General features: G+C 38.2%; 1 protein-coding gene across 3 annotated transcripts in view; it reads left to right on the plus strand.

The window, feature by feature from the left end:
- The window catches only part of LOC139450549 (protocadherin-11 X-linked-like), a 212,106-nt gene that overhangs the window by 70,344 nt on the left and 119,127 nt on the right, over positions 1–22,635 (plus strand). For all 3 annotated transcript variants that reach the window (XM_071232296.1, XM_071232295.1, XM_071232298.1), the window contains exon 2: positions 6,749–6,840. The gene's annotated coding sequence lies outside the window, so the exon portion shown is untranslated. The remainder of the gene's footprint in view (positions 1–6,748; positions 6,841–22,635) is intronic.

Genomic DNA, 22,635 nt, shown 5'->3' on the forward strand with positions numbered 1-22,635 from the left:
TGTCTATAATAAGTGAGTGAGTTTATGCTTTATGTCACATCGGCAATATTTCAGCCATATAGTGACGAGCTTGTCTATAATGAGCATGGGAATCTGTTCGGGCAGATCATCAAGACTGATTATTCTCTAGCATTGACATTTTATATTTACAATAGTTGAAGCACTAAGATTTGTTTGAGGAACTTCATACCATGACCGATTGTGTGCCATTGTACTCCAAGGAGTTACATCCCTGCTCATGCTATCGACCACTGATTTGTCTGGTCCAGACAGGGTTAGTTACAGACTGTCATAATATTGTTCTTGTTTGTTTGATTGTTGTTTAATGTCATTCAGCAATATCTTTGTAGTAATAATGTCAGCCTGTAAATAATACAGTCTGGGCCTGACAATTCAGTGATTGATATTATGAGCACTGATCCATGCCATCTGTCTCCAATGATCATGTTGTGCAATCAGCCAAGTCAACCAACCTGACCAGATGACCTCCTATGACAAGCCCCTCTGCTAACCCAGAAACTCCACAGGTCTTAATTTAGCAGTATATTACTGACTGACATACGACAAAATTCTCCGTCCCCTTTCACATTACAAATAAACTTTATCACATTCTCTGTTATCTCGTGATATTGTTATCTGATTTCACCATATCTATACTTGTTTAGTCCCTGTTTATCCCGAACCACCTTCACATAATGTCAATCTCTCAATCTCTCCTGCTGATAAGACCTCGCTGTACTAAGAGATTCTATCTACCTGCCAATATGATGGTTCCATTAAGGCTTTGTGGCCTCATAATGGGTTTCTGGGATGATCTTCAAAGTAGGAATAAACCCAAATCCCTCACTCATAAATGCACTCATGATTGGGCAAGAAATAGTTTGTTTCTCCTGTATTTCTGTAACCTGTGAACAGTCATTTGCAACATCTCAGCAACAGGTTCCCAAAAAACATATCTCATTGATTTTGCTGAAAGAAAAAAAGGACAAACAAGCATTTTTGAGTACCTTATATTGCAACGATAAAAAAGTACTGTAAGACCATGGATAGAAAAAGTATTTTTGTTGTCAGTAAATTTTTTATTACATTGTGATTGCCTACAAGGTTCACTTCCTTATTTTGTTGTAATCCCCGAAATTACATTTCACACAGGCTGTCGCTTTAGGGAATTGTTTCGTATTTTCCGTTAAAAAAAATGTTACAATAATTTGATTTGTGTAATTGGGGCAGTGTTCCCAAAGGTTGCACCAAGAACATTGTAGAGTATGTTTTATTTACTGAGGGTTACACACTCAAACAGAGGATGCATTTATTCAACAGTGCTTATCGATTGACATTTCTTCTATGAATAATATTGGTCCTGTGTCGGTACCACCTGACCAAGAGACTTGACCAATTTTCTGGACAATGGTACCTGGGCAAACCTTTCATGGACATTGTTCATCTGTCTTAAAGAAACTATCCTGGTAGGATTAGAATTATTGATTTGTAAAAAAACCTAAGTGACAAAGTCTGCTATTTACAACTGTGTACAGCTTGTCAGTTACCGATGACCATTATAGGTATTCTTGTATGCGTGAATGTATTTCTGAGGTTTCATTGCATTTCTAGATAGGCTATTATGGAGCACAGCTACTTGTTGACCATTGGTCAAGGTGAGAGATTTATTCTTTAAAGCTGGACGCATCCAAAGGCTGTATGTATCAAAAGAAAACCTATTCCTTTGTGGGCAGCGATAGATGAAGCAGTACTGGAAAATGAAGCACTAGATCAATGCATTCTGTATTCAGTGTTAGACAGGTTCAATCCTTGTCCATTTCGATGGCATTGTGAACCTTTGGCTCAATTAAGGTGGTTATATAGACTCTATGAAATGAAATATGTGCTATATTTACTTCTCAGCCACCATATAAAGGTTTCATGGATTTTTCATCTTCATGGAATTATTTTCTCCCGTCTTTGGAACTGACAGATTTTGTAATGTCAAATGAAAACAACACTGAGTTTGTGAGATATCTGGTCATCTGATTTAATATTCGTGCAGTTGGAACACAAGGATTTTCTATTATGTCCATTCATCGTTTTCTCACAGCAATGCATGCAAATATGACATATTTCATACAAGGAGCCCTCTGTATTGCGTAAGAACTATAGTGATATACATGTACTATCAAGCAGAAATAGATCAAGCACACACTCTTTGCACACTGACGATCTGGGGATCAGTCCCCCAAATGTGTATAATTTGTGAAGCCTACGATTGCTTCAGACAGGGGAACTGGTAAAAAGTGTTGTTGAGAACTGCTGATGATGAACTGCTAACTCACTTACACTCTGTTATGTGATGACACTCACTCACTCACTGACTGGCTCACTGACTGGCTCACTGACTGGCTCACTGGCTCACTCACTCACTCACTCACCCACCCACCCACCCACTCACCCACTCACTCACTCACTCACTCACTCAACTCACTCACTCACTCACTCACTCACTCACTCACTCACCCACCCACCCAACTCCCCTCTACCACTTGCAGTCCTGTCTTTCTGTGTGAACTGCACACTAGTATTGTTCATATATTGATGTCAGCCATGTACCAATTTGACCTGTATGGTTTTATTGTCTTTGTCAGTCACTACAAGTAAGAACCGCCTATTGCCAAAGACTGTTCCACAACCTTCTATCAATACCTCTTGTAAAGAAATGAACAGATATATTCATTGACTTTTTCTAAGAACAATACTGAATTTGGTCAATGCCAGGTAAATATAGGCATTATTGTCCTAGCAGACATCACCAAGTAGATGATGGTTCCATGTTTACCAGGAATGGTTTTCAAAATGGCATAAACAGCTTGGTGCAAACAGGACCGCATCAAGGAAAATGTTATCCGGTTTTGATTTGCGTTTGAGAATTGTTCCTGACTGCATTAAAAGCTAGCCTGCAGAATTGTGACAACATTGAGATAATACTGCATTTCTGTAATAAAAGCTAATATGGAAGAAGAAGAATATTTATTGTACATAAACACCCAGAGGGGGAAGGGTACAAAACATGAACATGACTAATTAAACATTGACATACACAATAGAATACAAATATTGATATGATTATATTGTTAGGGAGGAGATGCAGATTTTCTTTGCCTGAACATTTTGTGAATGAAATTAGAGATCATTTTTGCAAAGGGCTCTGGTGGATTTGATAATATTTTTAGCGATATTGGGTGCATAGCAAAGCCGGGTGATGAACTTAGTTCCCCTCTCAGATCTTTGTAGAGAGGGCATCGCAACAGGAAGTGTACCTCATCTTCTGTTTTGTCAATATCACAGAAGGTACATATTCTTTCTTCTGTTGGAGTGTTAAAATATCTTCCTCTCTCAATTTGAAGGTCGTGAGCACTGAGTCTTAGCCTTGTAACTGCTGTACATGTGCATGAATAACTGAATTCTACATTATGATATAAATAAGGATGAATTTCTGTCAGGATTTAACTTGTGTTCATTTACCTGTTGAGAGATGGAAAAGTCAAAATGTCTTTTGATCATATATCTATAGTCATGTCTGTTTAATCCTATTTACCTCAAAACATATAAAAGTTTTAAAAAGCAGTATAATCCTGTTTATTTTAATCATAAACATATTAAAGTTTGAAAAACCCAGTATAATCCTGTCTATGACATTTGAAGAGAATTATATAAACAAGTTAAGCTATCTCTCAAAGGACACAGCCTACAGGATACACTCTTTCAGTTGAACTGTGATCATTGTGTTGGCATGCTCTCCCATTGGTTGTCTATGCTGGTATTTCCACTGATTAGTGCATATTTCGGAGCAGTTAAGGTTAATTGTCTACGTTTAGGAATGTCTGTGATGGTAAATCTGGTTATAAGAAAATGCTTCAGTGGAGAATAATATAAATGACATTTATTCATCATTTGTCTGAGTTCTTTTGTCTAAGACATCAACGAATCAAGGTGAAATGCACGCTGATATATGTTTCAAAAGTCAATTTCTGTCTGTGTGATACCCATTTCAGAAGATACTGCACCTCCAGTGCCTAGATCTTTGTTGAATAGTACTCATGATATTGGCACAAAACGACTATTTAAAGGACAAACACAGGGATAAACATATGATATATACAATAGCTCATAGGGTATGTCATTACAAAAATGTAGTAGAACTTAGGATGAGTTTATTTTAACATTAAGTTTACAGTTCTTGTTAATTATCTTGGCAATATGTAAAGATACAGTGTGTGTGTGAGAGGGGGGGGGGGGGGGGGGGGGGAGAGGGGGAGGGGATCATAGAAATTGACTGGAAGGCTAACTCACCAATGGTCACAAAGTTATGTTCATATCATATTTTATTGTCATCATTATTGGAAAAACTTTTAATTTTCAGGTTATTTTTTGTTTTCCTATGATTCTAAAGTTAAGTCCAAAATAATAACATTATGTAGAATGACGAATGCATATTTTCAACAAAAAATTTCTTTTCTTAATTTTGTAAAATTTAAGATAGGGTAACCTCAAGACCATGAGGAACAATATGAGAATATTACTCTTCAACACAACTCTATGATATATTTTCTGTTATTAAAATAACGGTGTTTACCTTTAATGCAGGCTTGTGCTACCAGCATCCAACACACCTAAATTTAAGCTTTACAGTGCTTATCCTGTGAACAGAGACAACCTGATATAAGGATCGATATCTTTCTGCGGCAAGTCACTGATAAGATATCCTGTTTATGTAATATTTGACATAAACCTGATGGAATACAAATCCAAAGAATTCTTATATTTGTTTGTCCTCCGTAAGTGCTGATATTTCTGATCCAGCTGCTTCATATTTAATACATGATGGCTTCCACTCTTCACAAGACTGTATGACAGTCCCTTCATGTGGAGTAATATTCCAGCAGCTCCTGCCTTTGGTGTTTACATTTTGCAACTTTTAAGATACAATCAAGCATGCTCTTTCTACCAAGATTTCAAAGAGGGTCATACGACTCTTGCTCAGAAGTTGTTTGATCAAGGTTACAAAATTCAAGGCCTCAATAAAGCTTTCAAAACGTTTTATGGTAGACATGTGGAGGACATTTCCAAATTTGACGCATCAGTGACAAAAATGATGCCCGATGCATTTCCTTATTTGGACATGTACCATGTTCCCATTTTTTTTAGGTTAATAATTGACTTGTCTTTGCATGTGTTTGTGATGGGTGCCACCGTTGGGTCAGGATACGCTCACCTTTTCGTGAAAACCTTGTATCATTACTACTTGATATTGATTCATAAACACATGCTCAGGATATAGTCGGAATTGTGCGACCGATTCTGCTTTATTCAGAGATTTCTATTGGATATGGAAAGGGTTTTGTCGCTTTATGTCCTTAATTTCTTGGTAGACACAGTCAGTTGGCTCTTGATATTAGTGATGTGTTCATTACAGTGCCGTATCAAGTAAGAAAGTCTATTTTTAGAACTGAATTTCAGCTGGATACGTTCACCTTTTCGTGAACACCTGGTATTATCACTATTTGATTGTGACTCAGTAACACGATGATGAAGTGAGACTCATTCAATGGGGATTCCTAAACCAAAATGTGGCAAATGTGTAATCAAATATAAATTTATTATTCGTTTTTTCAGTTATCACCAATTTCATAAATAGAAAAAATATAAACAGATCAATATGGGAGTTAATTATGAGAATTACTGTTTCCCTGATCAATCAAATGAACACCAGGGCCCTATTGCACAAAGCGATCTTAGCGCTAAGATGATTGTAACTCCCATAAATTAACATATGCTTACATTAGTCTTAGCGCTAAGATCGCTTTGTGCAAGTGGACCCTGGCGTCACCACTGATTTTGAGTGATGCTTCTATATAGTTACAACCCTGACTTAAAAGAAATCAGTTTCAATCTGTCAATCAAGTTGTGAAAGGTGTTGTGACTCTTTCAAGTTTTATGCCTCTAACTACCATATTCGCCGTAATAAGCGCCCACAGCGATATTTGCTAATATATTGGCAAGTGAACAATCCCAATTAGCACCCCTTCCAATTGATCAAAGTACACAAGACTTATTTATTCGTGTATAATATGCACTCGTGTGTTATATACACCCTTAATTATGGGCAATTAAATTCTGGAAAAATATATCTGTCGTATATAAACAGTTCAGGCTGTCAGCATAAACCACGAAATTTATCCTTCAACTCTGTTTTTTTTCACCAAAATAATATTCTAATAAGAGTCCCCTATTTCTAATTTTGAAAGCGCCCTTGGCACTTATTACGGCGAATACGGTATATTGACACATTAAGTCTCCAGTATCCCATGTCGTCATCTGGTGTCATTGACTGTGTGTAAAAATAAGAATTTATCATTATTGTCATAGACAATCAGATTATATGTCGAGGTCAGTTCCCAACTTTGGCACAGTGAAACCCATTCAGAGAGGACCATCTTCTGTGCGGTCAGGTAGCCTAGTGGTTAAAGCATTCGCTCGTCACATCGAAGACCCAGGTTCAATCAACACATAGGTACAATGTGTGAAGCCCATTTCTGGTGTCCCCTGCCCTGATATTGCTGGAATATTGCTAAAAGCAGCGTAAAACCAAAATCCCTCACTCACTCACTTAGTATCATGAATCACAGAACTTCTTGTTGATGTAGAATGAGGTGGCATTGAACAATTTGAATTAAACTCATGTACTTCTATGTTTCAGGATGTGCAAAGTTCTCCCATTGGATACTGTACTAGTTGGTAGATTAATCTGCTGTTAAGAATCACAACTAGTGGATGTGACGTCAAGTTTAGGTAAGTCAATCTCATTTAATGATCCTTCTTGGACAATGAATTAACTGAATATTAATTGTAAACCTACTGCTTCCAAATAAAGGGCTTCTAGAACCAAGTTGCAAAGGTATGGCTATGCAGAGTTCTGTCCCTTGTTATAACAGGATTTGCTGGAAGTGAGTTTGAATCTCAGACACTTCCTGATTAATATCTTTGGTCTGGCAGCACCAAACCCATGCTTTTGGTTCTAAGGATACAGATTCCCTAATGTTGATTTTCCCGGAAGAGATTATCACCCCTTAACTCCCAGGATCCGCTGGTTCTTTGTTTGAATTCAAAATCTGCTCTGATGATGATCCTTGGTCAGCCATGTGCCTACCCACACACCTTGGTCTCCTCAGGATGGTGAACCTCAACAACCTGTATCTCTTCAACAGTCTTCACACATTAAAGCTGACATGCCATGAAGAACTGTTTGTTTGTTTGTTTGTTTGTTTGTTTGTTTAACACAGCACTCAGCAATATTCCAGCTATATAATGGCGGTCTGGACCAGACAATCCAGTAATTGACATCATGAATATCAATCTGTGCAATTAAGATACGATGACATGCATCAACCAAGTCAGCGAGTCTGACCACCTTATCCCGTTAGTCACCTCTTACAACAAGCATAGCCACATTTTACGGCAAGCATAGTCTATGAAGAACTGAAATATTGTTCAAAGCAGAGTAAAACTCAACCGCATACTAAGTCCTTCTTACGCCCATAAATGTATACAGCTGGGACATCAATAGTACCGTTTAGCACAGGTTTAAAAACAACCTCACTTGGCCAACACATATCCAGGAATAACTATTGTAATTAATCAAAACAATATCCTCCTGAACGTATTTATGCCATTGTCAAATTCAATCATCATTGTCGTGTCTGTAGCATTTACATTATGGTTCTAATCTATCATCTCTGTGAACTAGACCCAACGTCCAGAAAAACCCTGACCATGATTGCCAAACTGGCATCTTCCCTAGCCTCAGGGCCAGTAAATCATTGGTTGACTCTGATTAGATTCATTAATGGAATAAGTTGTGTATCAAATGATTAGTGGCAATACGCGATCACCACTGTCCGGCAAACAGCGCTGTGCGATCACCATTATCACGTCATTGTGGATGGTCGACCAAGTATTGCATTCTGACATTGCCTTCTTTTCAGGAACTTTAGTATTAGTGGTCTGTATCACATCAAACTCGACCTTGAATGACCTTGAAATCCAGCGAGAATCTCTGATGAGATTTGGGTTAGCAACTTCATTACCACAAGGGAAATAATAATATTGGTGCAAGCTCAGCTCGAAAGTTGTGCTTGTTTTTGTTATCTGTTTCATACAACACGCCAGGTATGTTTTCTGTGTGTTCTCCTTTCATGAAAGATAAATTTTGCACTAAAACATTTTTTGTTTCAAATTTGAAATGAAATTGAGTTGAAATATATTTTGATGTTAAGTTTCTTCGCAAATATGAAATGAAACAACTCTTGAAATTATCAGAAAATGTTTGATAGGACAGCAAGTAGGTGATTGACATTTCTGATTTCATTGATGTTATTAGGAAATATTGTGTTATAGTGTCAGTGGGATATAAGGAGGTATGTTTTAGCAAGCTAAGAACAGTAGAAAAGGAAATTTGATTCCCCAGGCAGCTGTGACAAATGTTATGGTTCATAGGAATTAACAGTTCCACAATCATGATAAATGACTAAGTAAATATGACTATTCGATTCCTAGTGACAGAAGTTGTTTGTTTATCATGATTAATTTGTGCGGGAACAATTATTAGCCGGAGGACCTATTTTAGGGTTTCTCTTGTTAGTCCAAATTAATTTGGACTGAAACAATGTCCTGTTGGCTTGATAGTAGTGAGGCATAGGAGCTTAATTGAAAAATATTTTTTAAGTTGCTTTTCAAGGTGTAATTTCTAGTCAGTGTTAACTCTCAGCCATTATCAGAGAGGGGATTCATGGCTCGAGATTATATAGATCTTTTCCTTGTGTGTTATTTGAGTAATAGACCGCCTCCGTGGTCTATTGGTAGAGCGTTCCGCCCGGAGAGGGGAAGGTCAAGGATTTGATCCCCGACTGCGTCATACCAAAAGACGTTAAAAGATGGTACTTGTTGTTACCCTGTCTGGCGCTTGGCATTAAGGGGCTAAAACAAGGATAGGTCGGCTAGGAGTCAGTTTACTGTGTCTGAGTGGGGTATTCGTGTTAAACTGCGGCATGGTATCTCAGTGAGCTAGCACTATAAATAGGCATCAGTCCGGACTAGTACAAGCAGCCACGCAAACACACACAATACATGCGCGTCGCTATATAAGTGCAATAATCTTGGATGCGATGTTAACCCCAATTTCACCTCACCAATTTGAGTAATAACAGAGTGAGTGTGTTTGGTTGAATGCTGTTTTGAAAAGTATATCGTTTGTTTCTTTGTTTGCTGTTTAACGCCACACTCAGCAATATTCCAGCTATATGACTGCGGTGTGTAAATGATAGAGTCTGAACCAGGCAATGCAGTGATTGGCATCATGAGCATTGATCCATGCAATTTAAATACAATGACATGCATCAACCATGTCAGCGAGCCTGACTGCCTGATCCCGTTAGTCGACTCTTACGACAAGCATGGTCACCTTTATCGGCAAGAATGGGTTGCTGAAGACAGGTCTTCATAGGTCATCAGTGTGATCCTGGCATGACAGGAGGAGAGCCTGAAATCATGCAGGTCCTAGACATTTACAACTTTGGTGAAAACCATGCGCCTGATGCTGACAAACCGAGAAACACAATGAAGATAAATCTGGGCTTCGAACCCATGATTCTGGCACGTCTAAGGGATGCAACTCTGCACAGTAAAACACAGTGGAAGAATAGAACAGTATAAATTAATCATTGGATGTGTGTGGTTCTGAATCTATGGACATAGTAATAACAATAAGTTGCATGACAAATTATGTTTATTAATATGTTTTATCCGCTAGAGGCACGGGTGGCCTAGTCGTCTAAGGTGTCGCGTTGCGTCCCTTGGGCACGCCAGAAACCTATGATTGTGGGTTCAAATACCGATGGCCCCAATTATGTTTCTAGGTTTGTCAGCACCTTACCCAAGCTCCTGGGTTTCACCAAAGTGGTAAATGTCTAAGACCTGCATCACTTCGGCTTTCCTTCCACATTAAGCTGACGCCCCGTGATATAACTGGAATAATGTTAAAAGCGGCATTAAACCCAACTCACTCACTCACCATTATCTGCAGCTGCAAAACTGGATAATGATTAATTTTGGTCAAAATGTCAGGAGAATTGAGACTTGAAAATAGGAACAGTCTAATAATTGAACCATACAATATGCATGTTTTATGTCTTAGGACTCGTAAAACAATACGCGGAAAATCACTGGCGTGTCAAACACTGCATCATTGTTTCAATTATTTTTTTATCAATTCTGTTTTATTGTGAATCAATGCACAGACTCATCAGCTGCCCTTTGATCTGTTTTAAATTTTATATATACTGTTATTCATAGTCCACTGAACAGGTTAATTTCATTATAAATTGAAGTATAGTTAAATTGATCCAAACTAGGGGAGTCTGGTGTAAATAGAGTTATAATGTTCAAATTTTCATCATCACAGATGCATCTCCTCAAAGTACCTTCAGATGTCATTAATGAATATTCATAAAAAATCTATACACAATTCACACATGAAAGGCTTAATACACCCCATACAAAGTGATTACCAAGCTGAAACTGTGTCAGTCAATGAATAGGCTGAGAAGTATGAAAAGAAAAATGTCATTTTGAGGGTGATTATTTAGCATGTAATCTGGATGTAATGAAATAAATCTTTCAATTTCATGGTGAGAGAAATTCTGTTAATTGCTTGCCTGGAATTTTCCTTAGAACTTGCCAAAAACAACGGTAATTTTCTCTTAAGTCATTTTGGTGTATAAGAGAAGATTGTAAAACTCGGAATGTTTCTTGTTCTGAAATGTGCTGGAAATATCGGTTATTGCATTTTTGTCCGAGTGAGAGTGTTATAGTTGTGTTATTACATAGCACAGGTGGTTTGGCAATGGGGCATGATGATTGCTGCTTGATCAGTAATGCTCAGAGATTCCTAAGCTGGAAATGAGTTTGGTAAATAATGGGGGGGAACTAAATGGGTGGCATTGCTACAAGCCTAGAAGATCTAAACAGAAATATGGACTCTGAGGGTGCCAGGATGCCATTGTACAAAACAACCTTAGTGCTTTGACTGCCATAAGTGTCTACAAGTATGTTAAGGTATGAGGGTTACAATCACCTTAGCGCTAAGATCGCTTTGTACAATGGCGCCCAGGTATTTGGAATTGGTACTCATGTGTTCTGGTAAAATGCAATGTGGTTAGTAAACATTGGGTTCAGTGTGTAAGAATTGTAACTTAATGATTAGTATAGTAACAATTATTATAGTATCAAGTGTAAGGCCTTATTGTACAGCGTGTCTGTATCATCGCAGCTAGGGTGTAAAAGTTATAATAGTACAGAAAAGATAATAGGAGCAGTGGGGAGCGATTCCCTATATGTGAAGCCATTATGAAAATTTCTGCATTATTGTTGATCGTGTATATAATTACAGCTTGTGGCATGTGTTTTTTATGCAACATACCGGAAACATACCTAAGTATGGTGGCTTGAATCTGAGTATAATGTCCATTGTCTTCATTGTTTGTCATCATTATCATCATCATTACCATACTGGCTAGTTCTATTGTGCTAAACAACTAAAAATCAGTTGTCACCATAATATCATCAGTTTTCTTTATTGCCAAAAAGCTGATTCAGTATGTCAATACTTAAAAAGTAATCATGTACATTTGAATCCTATCAAAGCTTTCACACATATCAAACTCCAATTATTAAAAGACAATCAAGGCATTTATGTGTTAACATGGGTCTTTCTTGGTTGAAGAAACGCTTAGTACAAAAATACTTTCACCGCCTTGACTTGAAAAAATGTTATTTTAAAACCTAATTTCTGAACCGAGGGTCAGATTCCTGATATATCTGTCCTCACAAGAGCCTGAATTGATAACGTGAGACTCACTTTTTATCCTTTTAGCAGTCTGGAAGCAGCCAATTCGAATTAGATTTCAAGAGATTGAACTTGGAGCCAAACATAGGCTATTTGGAAAAAGTATGTTACAACAAACACACCAAAGAAAGGGAGTGTCATATTTTTCTTGCATTATGATAACCCAAAAAGGATAAAGGCAAGGCGAGGCTCTTTGGACAAGATCAATATACACATTCATATCTTCACGAGCTGGAGAGTGTATCTACCAAATTGCGCCTTTTGTAGTTCAGCGTAAGCTTGGCTGACGCTGCATTGAAATTGGTGCCCAAACTCTGTTTGTTCAGTTTAATATCAGGCTTTATGATGTAGAAATATAGTACTGAGTGCATTGATGAGAGTGGTGGTTAGGCAATTTTAACAACAAACACAACAGGCCTCAAAAAGGGAATTTTGGCAGACATACAACATATGAATGTAGCTTCTGTATAGGGATGAGATTGATTTAGGAATATGAAGATAACATTCTAGCTCACACAGCATTCTTAATTCACAATGGGCTCCAGTTGCTGCAACTTGTGTTGTGATGATGATAAAGATGGGGTGTAGATGCTTGACAGGGCGCAAAGTGCTTGTCCAAGAATATCTCCTAGAGGGCTCGGTTCATCAGTATTCAAACACTGTTCCACATCCCAGCTTCCCGTGGGCGAGATTCACACTTTTAATAAATTAAATTCCAAATATTATATCCCCAAAGGAACAGCTCCCAACTCTGTCTTACATTTGCTTCAGCACTTAGCGAAAATTGTTCAAGTTGTGTAGTTCAGTGTTCGATTATTTGTAGATTTTTGAAACTGAAAGTAGTTTCCAACCCATTAATCATCTAATCATCCTGATGTCATCCAAACCATCCACAACACTTAGTCATATGTGATCGCTAATTGTTTTCAGCCTAATTATGATGATTTATGATGTTGTTATAAGAATTTTTCAAGAATATGGCATCCGTGATTGCCACTTCAACAATAAAGTGAAACAACGGTTGTTTTGTGAAACAACATAGTCCGTATCAATCATCACGCCTGTTGGAACACAATAAAACCTTCCCCTCGGCTGACGAGTGCTGCGTACGTTTATGGTCAACAAGCCACGAGTCGAAAATACGACTGAGGGACTTTGCTCAATTTTTCTTGCCGAAGCAAACCTTCTTTCTTTCAACAGCTAATTTGAATGTGGTTGTTCAAATGATTGTGTGATTTAAACTGAATTCTCGTGAGGATAGAGCAGATTTTTACAGAAATGGAGCAATTTGGAGGCGTATCCCAAGTTCACTGCGTTTTCCATGTGTGAAAAATGCATGATTAGGTATTCGGATTTTGTGGACTTATTCTGCCGACGTGGGGCGACGTGCTTATTTACATAACCAATTTAGCGGAAAATTCAGAAAACAGATATAGACAATTATGGTATGTTGAAGTTTGTTGAATCCCCCTTTACAGCATAATTCATATAACACTTGGGGATAAAGTGATGTCCGTCAGTGTTGTGGATTACTTAATACAGTCTACTGGAAGACCAAAGTAGGTTAGCATCAAAGGCTGACTGGTGCATGGCATAATTGTAAGCATATATCAAGGTGTACAGATGTTTTATATTGAATTGCAGATGTCATAGCTGTGTTGTATCACAGAGATGGATCGATACAACACACAGGTTTTGGGGGGTGGAGCAGGGAGATATGGAATGATTGCCACACCCTTCTTTTAAATGTCAGGAATCCTTTTCTAAAGTGCACACTCTATTTTTGGAGAAGCAGATGCACATTTGGCCTAGTTGTGAGAAATTGTAATTTGCTGTGTAGAGTTGCATCCCTTAGTTATGATAGGATCTGCTGGTTCCAACCTGCATTACTTTGGGCTTTCTCAAACATTAAGGTGTGAGATGATATGGGGTTGAAGGTTGTGATCACGATTATTGCACTTATATAGCGATGCAGAGACAGTTTATACTGACTCTGAGCCGACCAGTCCATGTTCTATTCCCTTGTCAAGCACAGCCATGGTAACAACAAGTACATCTTATGACCAGGAGATTGAACCAACAACCACTTTGCAATTCATTGTCCAGAGTTGCCCCCCTTGGGTGTGCCAGAATACTGTGATCATGAGTTTTGAATCCTGTTTTGCCCTGTATATTATCCTTGGTTTCTTAGCACCATACCAATGCTCATGGGCGTCACCAAAGTGATAAACATCAAAGACATGCTTTACGTCGGGGTTTTCCTCCACTACTGTGTGAGTGAGTGGGGTTTATCGCCGCTTTGAACATTATTCGAGTTATATCATGGTGTGTTAGCTTAATGAGGAAGGAAAGCCCTAAGTGATGCAGGCCTCAGACGTTTACCACTTTGCTGAAACCCACGGTTAATGGGTAGGGTGCTGACAAACCTAGAAACACAATGAGGGCGAATCGGGATTCAAATTCACAATCTTAAGTTCCTGGTGTATGCAAGGGAAGCAATTCTGCATAGAAAATTTCAGTGCCTTAGATGACGGGGCCACCCATGTGCCCATCACACACTAACCCATACTGAGTTGACTGTAGCACACATGACCGAGGACATTACCATACTGCCAGGGTGCTGCAGTAGTCTGAAGTTAGACTCTAAATCTTCTAGCTTCATGAAATATTCATACCCACTGGTCACAAGAGGCTAGTTCAGTTACCCAAAGCCCCGATATAGCACTAATTTGCCTGTGTGTATAATCCTTCCTTTGACTTCCAAGTACTTTGGGAACTGGTACTATTAATAAACCAAATTCATTACTTTGCATGATTGTTTCAATCAAACACAATTATTTTGCAATCGAAACATAAAGCTTTCATTTTTAAAAATGTATCTGGTTTGTTTCAGCAAGTATTAGTTGGATTTGGGCAAAGTATGTTTGGCAAACTGTGGCTAACTGATGTGACAATAATACATGATTGAGTAAGCATTATATTGGCATTGTGAACAGTATATAAGGTGTATCAAGGCATATGAGTGAATGAGTGTGTGAGTTGTGTTTAACACCGCTTTTAACAGTATTGCAGTTATATCATGGCATATCAGCTTAATGTGGAAGGAAAGCTCGAAGTGAAGCGGGTCTTCGACATTTACCAGTTCAGTGAAATCCACGAGCACGTGTATGGTGCTGACAAACCTAGAAACAGAATCGGGGCAAACCAGGATTCGAACCCACAACCATAGATTTCTAGCATGCCCAAGTGATGCAACTCTGCACAGCGAATCAAGGCATATTAGCTCATGTGAAGGTCAGATACTTATTTACCTCTTGAACTTCAACTCATGATCACAGTTGTTACTGGATCATAATCCGGGCAATTCAAGGAGAAGAAGTTACAATCATTGGATTCTCCAAGCTGTCATGTGCCTGTGTGGGTGGGTCATGTGCCTGTGTGGGTGGGTCAGAGGGAAGCAGGGGAGGGTAAAAAACAACTTTGACAGTCTCTAGGGGAGGGTCATAAAATATAATACACATATTTTGGGAGGCTCTTGTAAGAAATGGACATTTAAATGATAAAATGTAAAGTTCTTTTGGATTTAGTCTTTTAAGGGAGAGTCATTTTCACATCACAAAATGGTGGCTTGAACCTTTTTGAAAGGATCACAAACTATAGGGAGACAACCCAAAAGTAAATGTTTCAGATGACATTTTTCAACCCAGTCTACCCAGCCTTGCGCTGCAATCCAGCGACACACCCACCTATATGCAACCACCCACCCACCAAACCACACATGGACATATTCACATACCCACCCAGAATGCCAACCTCCTTCCATCTTAGATTATTGGGGGCGGTCGAGTTGCCTAGTGGTTAAAGCGTTCGCTCGTCACGTCGAAGACCCGGGTTCGATTCCTGACATGAGTACAATGTGTGAAGCCCATTTCTGGTGTCCCCCGCCGTGATATTGCTGGAATATTGCTAAAACCGGCGTAAAACCATACTCACCCACTCACTCACTTATATTATTGACATCAAATTCATCCCATCCCATGAGAGACATCAAGATGCTGTTTCCATCAACCAAGATTCAAGAATTTCAATTAGCAATTTTTTCCCACAAAAGGACCCTACTGCTGCTATGTTGGATGCTCTCATTCAGCTGATGGCAGTAAATTCAGTGCTTTAACTTCATCCTTTCACAAACAAGCCTCCTGATCCCAGATGCTATGGCATTGTGTCTTCAAGGAGACTTGCAGCAATTATTCAGGATAACGAACTTCGTAGGTCTTATCAATGACAAATAGCTTCTACAAACACTGGACGGTGTAGTATAATCACATGATAATGCTCTCTGCCTATTCCATGGAAAACACTATTATGTTTAGCCTGTAAGTTTTGGATCTGTTGTGTTTGTGTTCTGAAATGGCATGAAAGACCATTGGTTAGCACACTTATGGATCAATTTGGCAATTAGATTGCATATGCAATTCTTTCTGTATTGTATTGATTCTAGTGTGTTTATATGTATGCATTCATGGCTCACTCAGAATTTCTACAAGCTTCTATAAATATTTGTATGTTTTGCTCAATCGGTATTCATTGATTTTCAAATGGGGCAAAGCTTACCTCTTTAGTGATATGTATGAATTTTCATATTTACTATAAGGAGAAGGTCAGTCTCATGTTCCTTGTTTAGCAAATGGTGTTTTCTGTACCCTTGTGTGCAATATGTTTGGAATTGGTCACCAAGGATATTGTTCCTCTTTGGTGGAACTGGTCACCGAGGAGTATGTTCTTCCTACTTTGGAATTGGTCACCGAGGAGAATGTTTCTCTTTCTGTGGAATTGGTCACTAAGGAAAATGTTCCTCTTTCTGTGGAATTGGTCACCAAGGAAAATGTTCCTCTTTCTGTGGAATTGTTCACCAAGGATAATGTGTTCTTCTCTGTTTAGGAATAATCTGCCAAGTGTACTTTCAACGGTTTTCCTAGTTTCAGCTATGTCATATTGCCCCAAATCAATAACATATGCACTGAATATGTGTCGCATACACCGAGTAATTCCACAGCTACAAACATCATGATTGTCCAATGTATTAAGTCTCCATTCTATTACCCTGGAACCATTCACTAACATATGATTCTTTCGTGTCCAGTTTGAATGAAGTGACATTTAAAACACTCAGGTCCAATCAATTTACACTGTTGTTTCATGTTTGAAATAAGTAGCGGTATCACCAATACTTTCCTCTACTTTTGCAACTGGAACATCCTTTGGCTTAAGGACTTCCGTCTCCTGTTTCAGTACTCAGTACATCTGTTCCAGTCTGTCCTCTGATTTGATTAAATATTAGTGAGTGAGTGAGTGAGTTTAACACCGCTTTTAACAGTTTTCCAGTTATATCGCGGTGAGATGGCTTGACTGCATGTCATCATTGCCCAATGACCTGGAACGTAGCTTCTGCTTTCATTCACTGGTTTGTCTGGTCTTGATCATTTGCAGACTGCAGCATTAAATAACATTCACTCACTCATGCAACAAAGAGAAAAATAACAGTGAGTGAGTGAGTTGGGTTTAACGCCACTTTTAACAGTTTTCAAGTTATATCACGGCATGTCAGCTTCATGTGGGAGGAAAGCTCGAAGTGATGCAGGTCTCAGACGTTTACCACTTTGGTGAAACCCACGAGGACATGTATGGTGCTGACAAACGTAGAAACAAAATCGGGGTGAACCGGGATCGAACCCACAATCATAGGTTTCTGGCGTGCCCAAGGAATGCAACTCTGCACAGCGAATTGCTGTGCCTCAGACGACTGGGCCACCTGTGCCCCCTATTAAATATTGGAATTTAAATATAAAATGTCAATGCCAGAGACTAACCCGTCTCAATTATCTGCCGAAACGGATTCCATTGGGCAAAATAGGCAAAATAACGGTGAAAATTACATGCCTGATGACACCAGGTGTCCACGAAAAGGGTACACATGTCCTGTCGCACTGGTAGCATTCGCCATGTACACTTGTACAGTACATGAAGGCAATTAATTTCTAAGTAGATTTGTACCATTAATTATTTTGTAATGTCATAAATTGTCATGCTTTCACCTCAGTAGGGACATCACACTGCACTATGTCCGTAATGTAGACAGAGTTATCAACGTTTGAGATACAATCAAGCCCGCTCTTTCTACCAAGATTTCAAAGTGTGTCACATGGATCTTGCTCAGAAGTTGTTTGATCAAGGTGACAACACTCAAGGCCTCAGTAAAGCTTTCAAAAGGTTTTATGGCAGTTATGTGGAAGACATTTCCAAATTTGACATGGCAGTGACAAAAATTATGCCTAAAGCAATTATCCTTATTATTATTATTATTATTATTATTATTATTATTATTATTATCATCATTATTATTATCATTATTATTATTATTATAACCTTCAATAGCACTTTTTATATACAAAACAGCTTTTCAAATGGATACTGAGATATTTTATGCAGGTATGTTCTATAAATGATTAGTTTAGGGTATCATATAAATATTATCCCTTAAAAAAGTTGAGTAGTATACCTGTGCAAGTAATGTATCTTCTGGGCACATTCTTGACCTTATCAGACTAAAGCAAGGGTTAATTTCAATGCACTAAAATGACCACCCATAAAGTAGATTTTCTAAAGGACAGACATGTGGAAAACAGCACATCACAATCTTATCAGAGGTAGTTTTAGGGTTAACATGACTGAAGTGAACTAATAGGTGTGTGGAGTGCTTTGTAAATTAGCGTATCACCACACGCGCCACCTTGATTACTAAATGAAAGCAGTAGTCAGGACGCTATCATCACTGATTGAAGGCAGTGGTCAGGAAAGCATCATCAATGATTGGAAAAAGTTGTTTGGATGGCTGTACAGCCCTGAACATGACTTGCGTTCACTATGGCAGTAATGTCTGTGAGGAAAAGCATGTCAGCTTAAATTCTAAGTGTGCTGAGGAACATATTTACCATCATCAGACGGGCATGTACTTAATTTATGCCATGTTGTTATACAACAGGGCACTGGGTAGATGTTTGCTGAGCGTTGCTGTGATAATATGCAGAAGCATGTGTATGCATGCTAATGGATGTTTACACATTTTATGATATTTGAGAATTACTTTCTGCTTTCATGGATAGTGTCATATGGTTCTTGCTAAAACGTCCTAATATGATGAATTTTTTTTAAAGTTTTTATCTTTGGTGTCATTTCATTTTGAACTTTTAAATATTAGGAAAAATGTGGTGTCATTAAAAGAATACCCAATACAGAATGACCTATGAAAAATTCTTGATTCTAGGAAAACATCAAGGTAATTTACAAATGAATATTGATCAATTATATAACTAAAAATTTATTTTTTATTTTTTTTCAAAATGATACTAAATCTATGAGTAAAGCTGTTTTACAGTTATCAGCAATATTACCTCAACGTCACAGAGTTTTCTGAATGATAAGAGTTACATGGACCAGACAAACCAGTGTTTTATAGTAAGGAATTACACAGTCAAGTCACATGATAATTGTAAATGCCTGATCCCCCTATCTGTCAGCCAATCCAAAGCCTTATCATAATCATAATTATAATACACAAAAGTGACAAAAAACATGTACATAATTGTAAGAAATCCCTAAGAAAGCAGATCCTTTGGATGATTCCAACTATATCTTATGCATGTGTTTATGAATCACTATCAAATAGAGATGCTACCTGGTCTTCGAAAAAAGATGAGTGTATCCTGCCCCATCAGTGGTACCCATCACAAACACATGCAAAGGCAAGTCAACATTTTATCTTACAAATCACAGGAACATATGGTACAAGTCAAATTAGGGATTTGCATAAGACATCATTTTGGGCACTGATATGTCAAATTTGGAAATGTCCTCCACATGTCTACCATAAAAAAATTGCAATCTTTACTGAGGCCTCTGGTATTGGGGACCTTATACCCAGAAACCCCATGCACGGTCAGGTGAGGTGAAATGGGATCCAAGATTATCGCACTTGTATAGCGATGTGCATGCACATGTGTGTATGTGTGTGTGTGGCTGCTTGTACTTGTCCAGACTGATTCTAAATTATAGTGCTTTCCCACTGAAATACCATGCCACAGTTTAACATGAATACCCCACTCAGACACAGTATACTGACTCCGAGCCAACCAGTCCTTGCTTTAACCCCTTAATGCCGAGCGCAAGACAAGGCAACAACAAGTACCATCTTTTAACATCTTTTGGTATGACGCTGCCGGGGATCGAACGCTGGATCTTCCTCTCTCCAGGCAGACGCTCTACCACTAGACCACAGTCAACAAAGCCTTGGATGGATCCCATGTCCACAGGCTATACCAACAACTTAAGTCTGTCCACAAGCCCAAACTCATACACACTCAACATTTTATAGCTTTTAATATCAACATATGGCCAGTGATGAGCTGCTTTTGACAGAGATTTGTTGTGGCTGTGGAAAGGGTTTTGTCACTTTTATTTTCCACACAGAGTTCAGACTTGTGACTAAAGTTGCCGGCAGCAGTCTAAGGAAGGATATTGAGACTTATATGGATAAATTTCCTGCTTCTGGAGCATGGCAAGATTCTGGTGATAATCAACTGATCACTAGTAAATATATTATCATCGTAAGAAATGATATCCAAACAGATAAAATTTATACCATTCATAATAGATGTAAGTTCTTTCTTTGGAGAGTCAGTTCAACCAAATCAATTAAATTTGTTGCCTGTAGAATAGACCCAAGCACCCCATGCTTATCAAATTTGTGAATAAATTAAGATCAGGTGGTTGAAAGTGGGTATTATCATGCCTGATTAAATCTAGCTTGATTATTTAGTAACAAGTATTTAGCATCAATTTTCAGCCAACAAATCTTATTCATTATATATATTTCTACAGTTCTAGATTTCATTCCTCATTTAGTAATAAGTTTTTAGCATCAAGTATAAAAGTATCAATTTTCACCCCAATAATTCCAACTTATGGCTACAGCGAAAAAAAAATCACTTTGGTAATTTCGCCGTTCACTGATAGCAGCAATCTTGTGTTGGCATTCAAGGCACATAACGAACTGACACATCCCTAATCTAAATTAAAATCTCTCGGCATTGTTTCGGCTTTTTTCTCGGCTTATTTTACTTAGAGTTTCATTTCTGTGAAAGACAGCTTTCCTTGCTTTCATCTTCTTAATCTCTGTATTGTCCTCCTTGCTCGTCTAACAAAACCATCCATAGAATCTGCACACCTTAATTTCCTACCACTGAGCTACAAATTCCCAAGCTGCCTCGCTAGACTTCTCTTTAGCAAGTGAAAAAGCCAAGGGATAAGCTATTCCATTGAATTCCAAGAGATTATTGCAATCTTTCCCTAAAAACGACAGGGATAGAAAAGAATACAGAATACCCTTTAAGATTCATGATCCATATTTGTGTGAATGGTTGCATTTTTTCTTTCTGTGAGCTTCCCCCCAGGGTTTTGGGGACCCATAATGAGGTATTTAGGGTCTAGCTTTCTATTCTTGTGAATGTGACAGTGATCAATGAGGAATAAGGTTGTTGGATAGAAATTAGAAACAGGTCTAGTTCATGATAAGGCTGTACAATTATCAGCTTATGACTTGCCGAGGCAGGTTTTTCAAATCCTCGATCAAGAAAGGATGATTGTTTTTGATAATCCATTCTGATTGGATCCCTCGCATCAATATCATAAAAATGTCATTTATCACAAACGAAAGATTATATTTCATCATGAGCTTTTCACCTTCAAAGATGTATTCTCATGGTAATTGTTCTGTGCTGTAGAATATATCAGCAGGATAGTATGGAGTCTTCATCCATTGATACTCAGGCAATGATACTCATTTGTACCCTCATTTTTCTCAATTGTCTTGTAACCTGCAGTTTAGACAGCTGTGTGCTGTCAGAAGGTAATTTTTCTTCTACGAAGAAACTTGTGTCGATTTTCAATGCAAATGTGGAAAGTTGCAGTATTTAGGAAATTTTGTGATAGGGTATTAGAATTTCATTTGAGGGATATCGCTCATTTCAGCTTTATGAGCAGGAGGCAGGTGCGATTGCCCATCGATCTGACATCATTTCGGAAACAAGGGGAAATAATCACGCCATCAAATAAGGATTTTCGCACTCTCACACCCGCAACCTTGGTATAAAACAGACAATCTAAAGCAAGAAGGTCAAACCTTTCGAAGTAAAACATGCAAAATAAAGTGTTTTCCTTAAGACTGATCTCGACACAAATGTCAATTTTTGTTACTGTTTTATCACATAATTACAACCTGAGAATGCACTGTTGTAAACCTCTGGTGCAGCATCTTTTTTTTCTTGAAAAAAAAGGCCTCTTCTTTATCCTTGAGATAAAAGGACATTGGAGAGGTTTTACAAACAATTGATTATCCATTCGTTATCAAGCATGCAGAAAATATGTTGTTTAAATCAGCTGTTATGTCGTTTGAGAACCACTGGGTTATGGTCACTAATTACAGAGACAGCATTCATGATTGCCAGACGTGAAGTTTGTCATCTTCTTACCTCATGTTTGCCTTTTTTATTGGCCCTCATTGATTGATTTTGGCTATCATAAATCACATCAGGGTAGATAATATTTCTACTGTGAAAAAAGAGGAGAAG

This window comes from Haliotis cracherodii, unplaced genomic scaffold, assembly GCF_022045235.1.
Source record: "Haliotis cracherodii isolate W230 unplaced genomic scaffold, xgHalCrac1.p SCAF_8, whole genome shotgun sequence".
NCBI lineage: Eukaryota > Metazoa > Mollusca > Gastropoda > Lepetellida > Haliotidae > Haliotis > Haliotis cracherodii.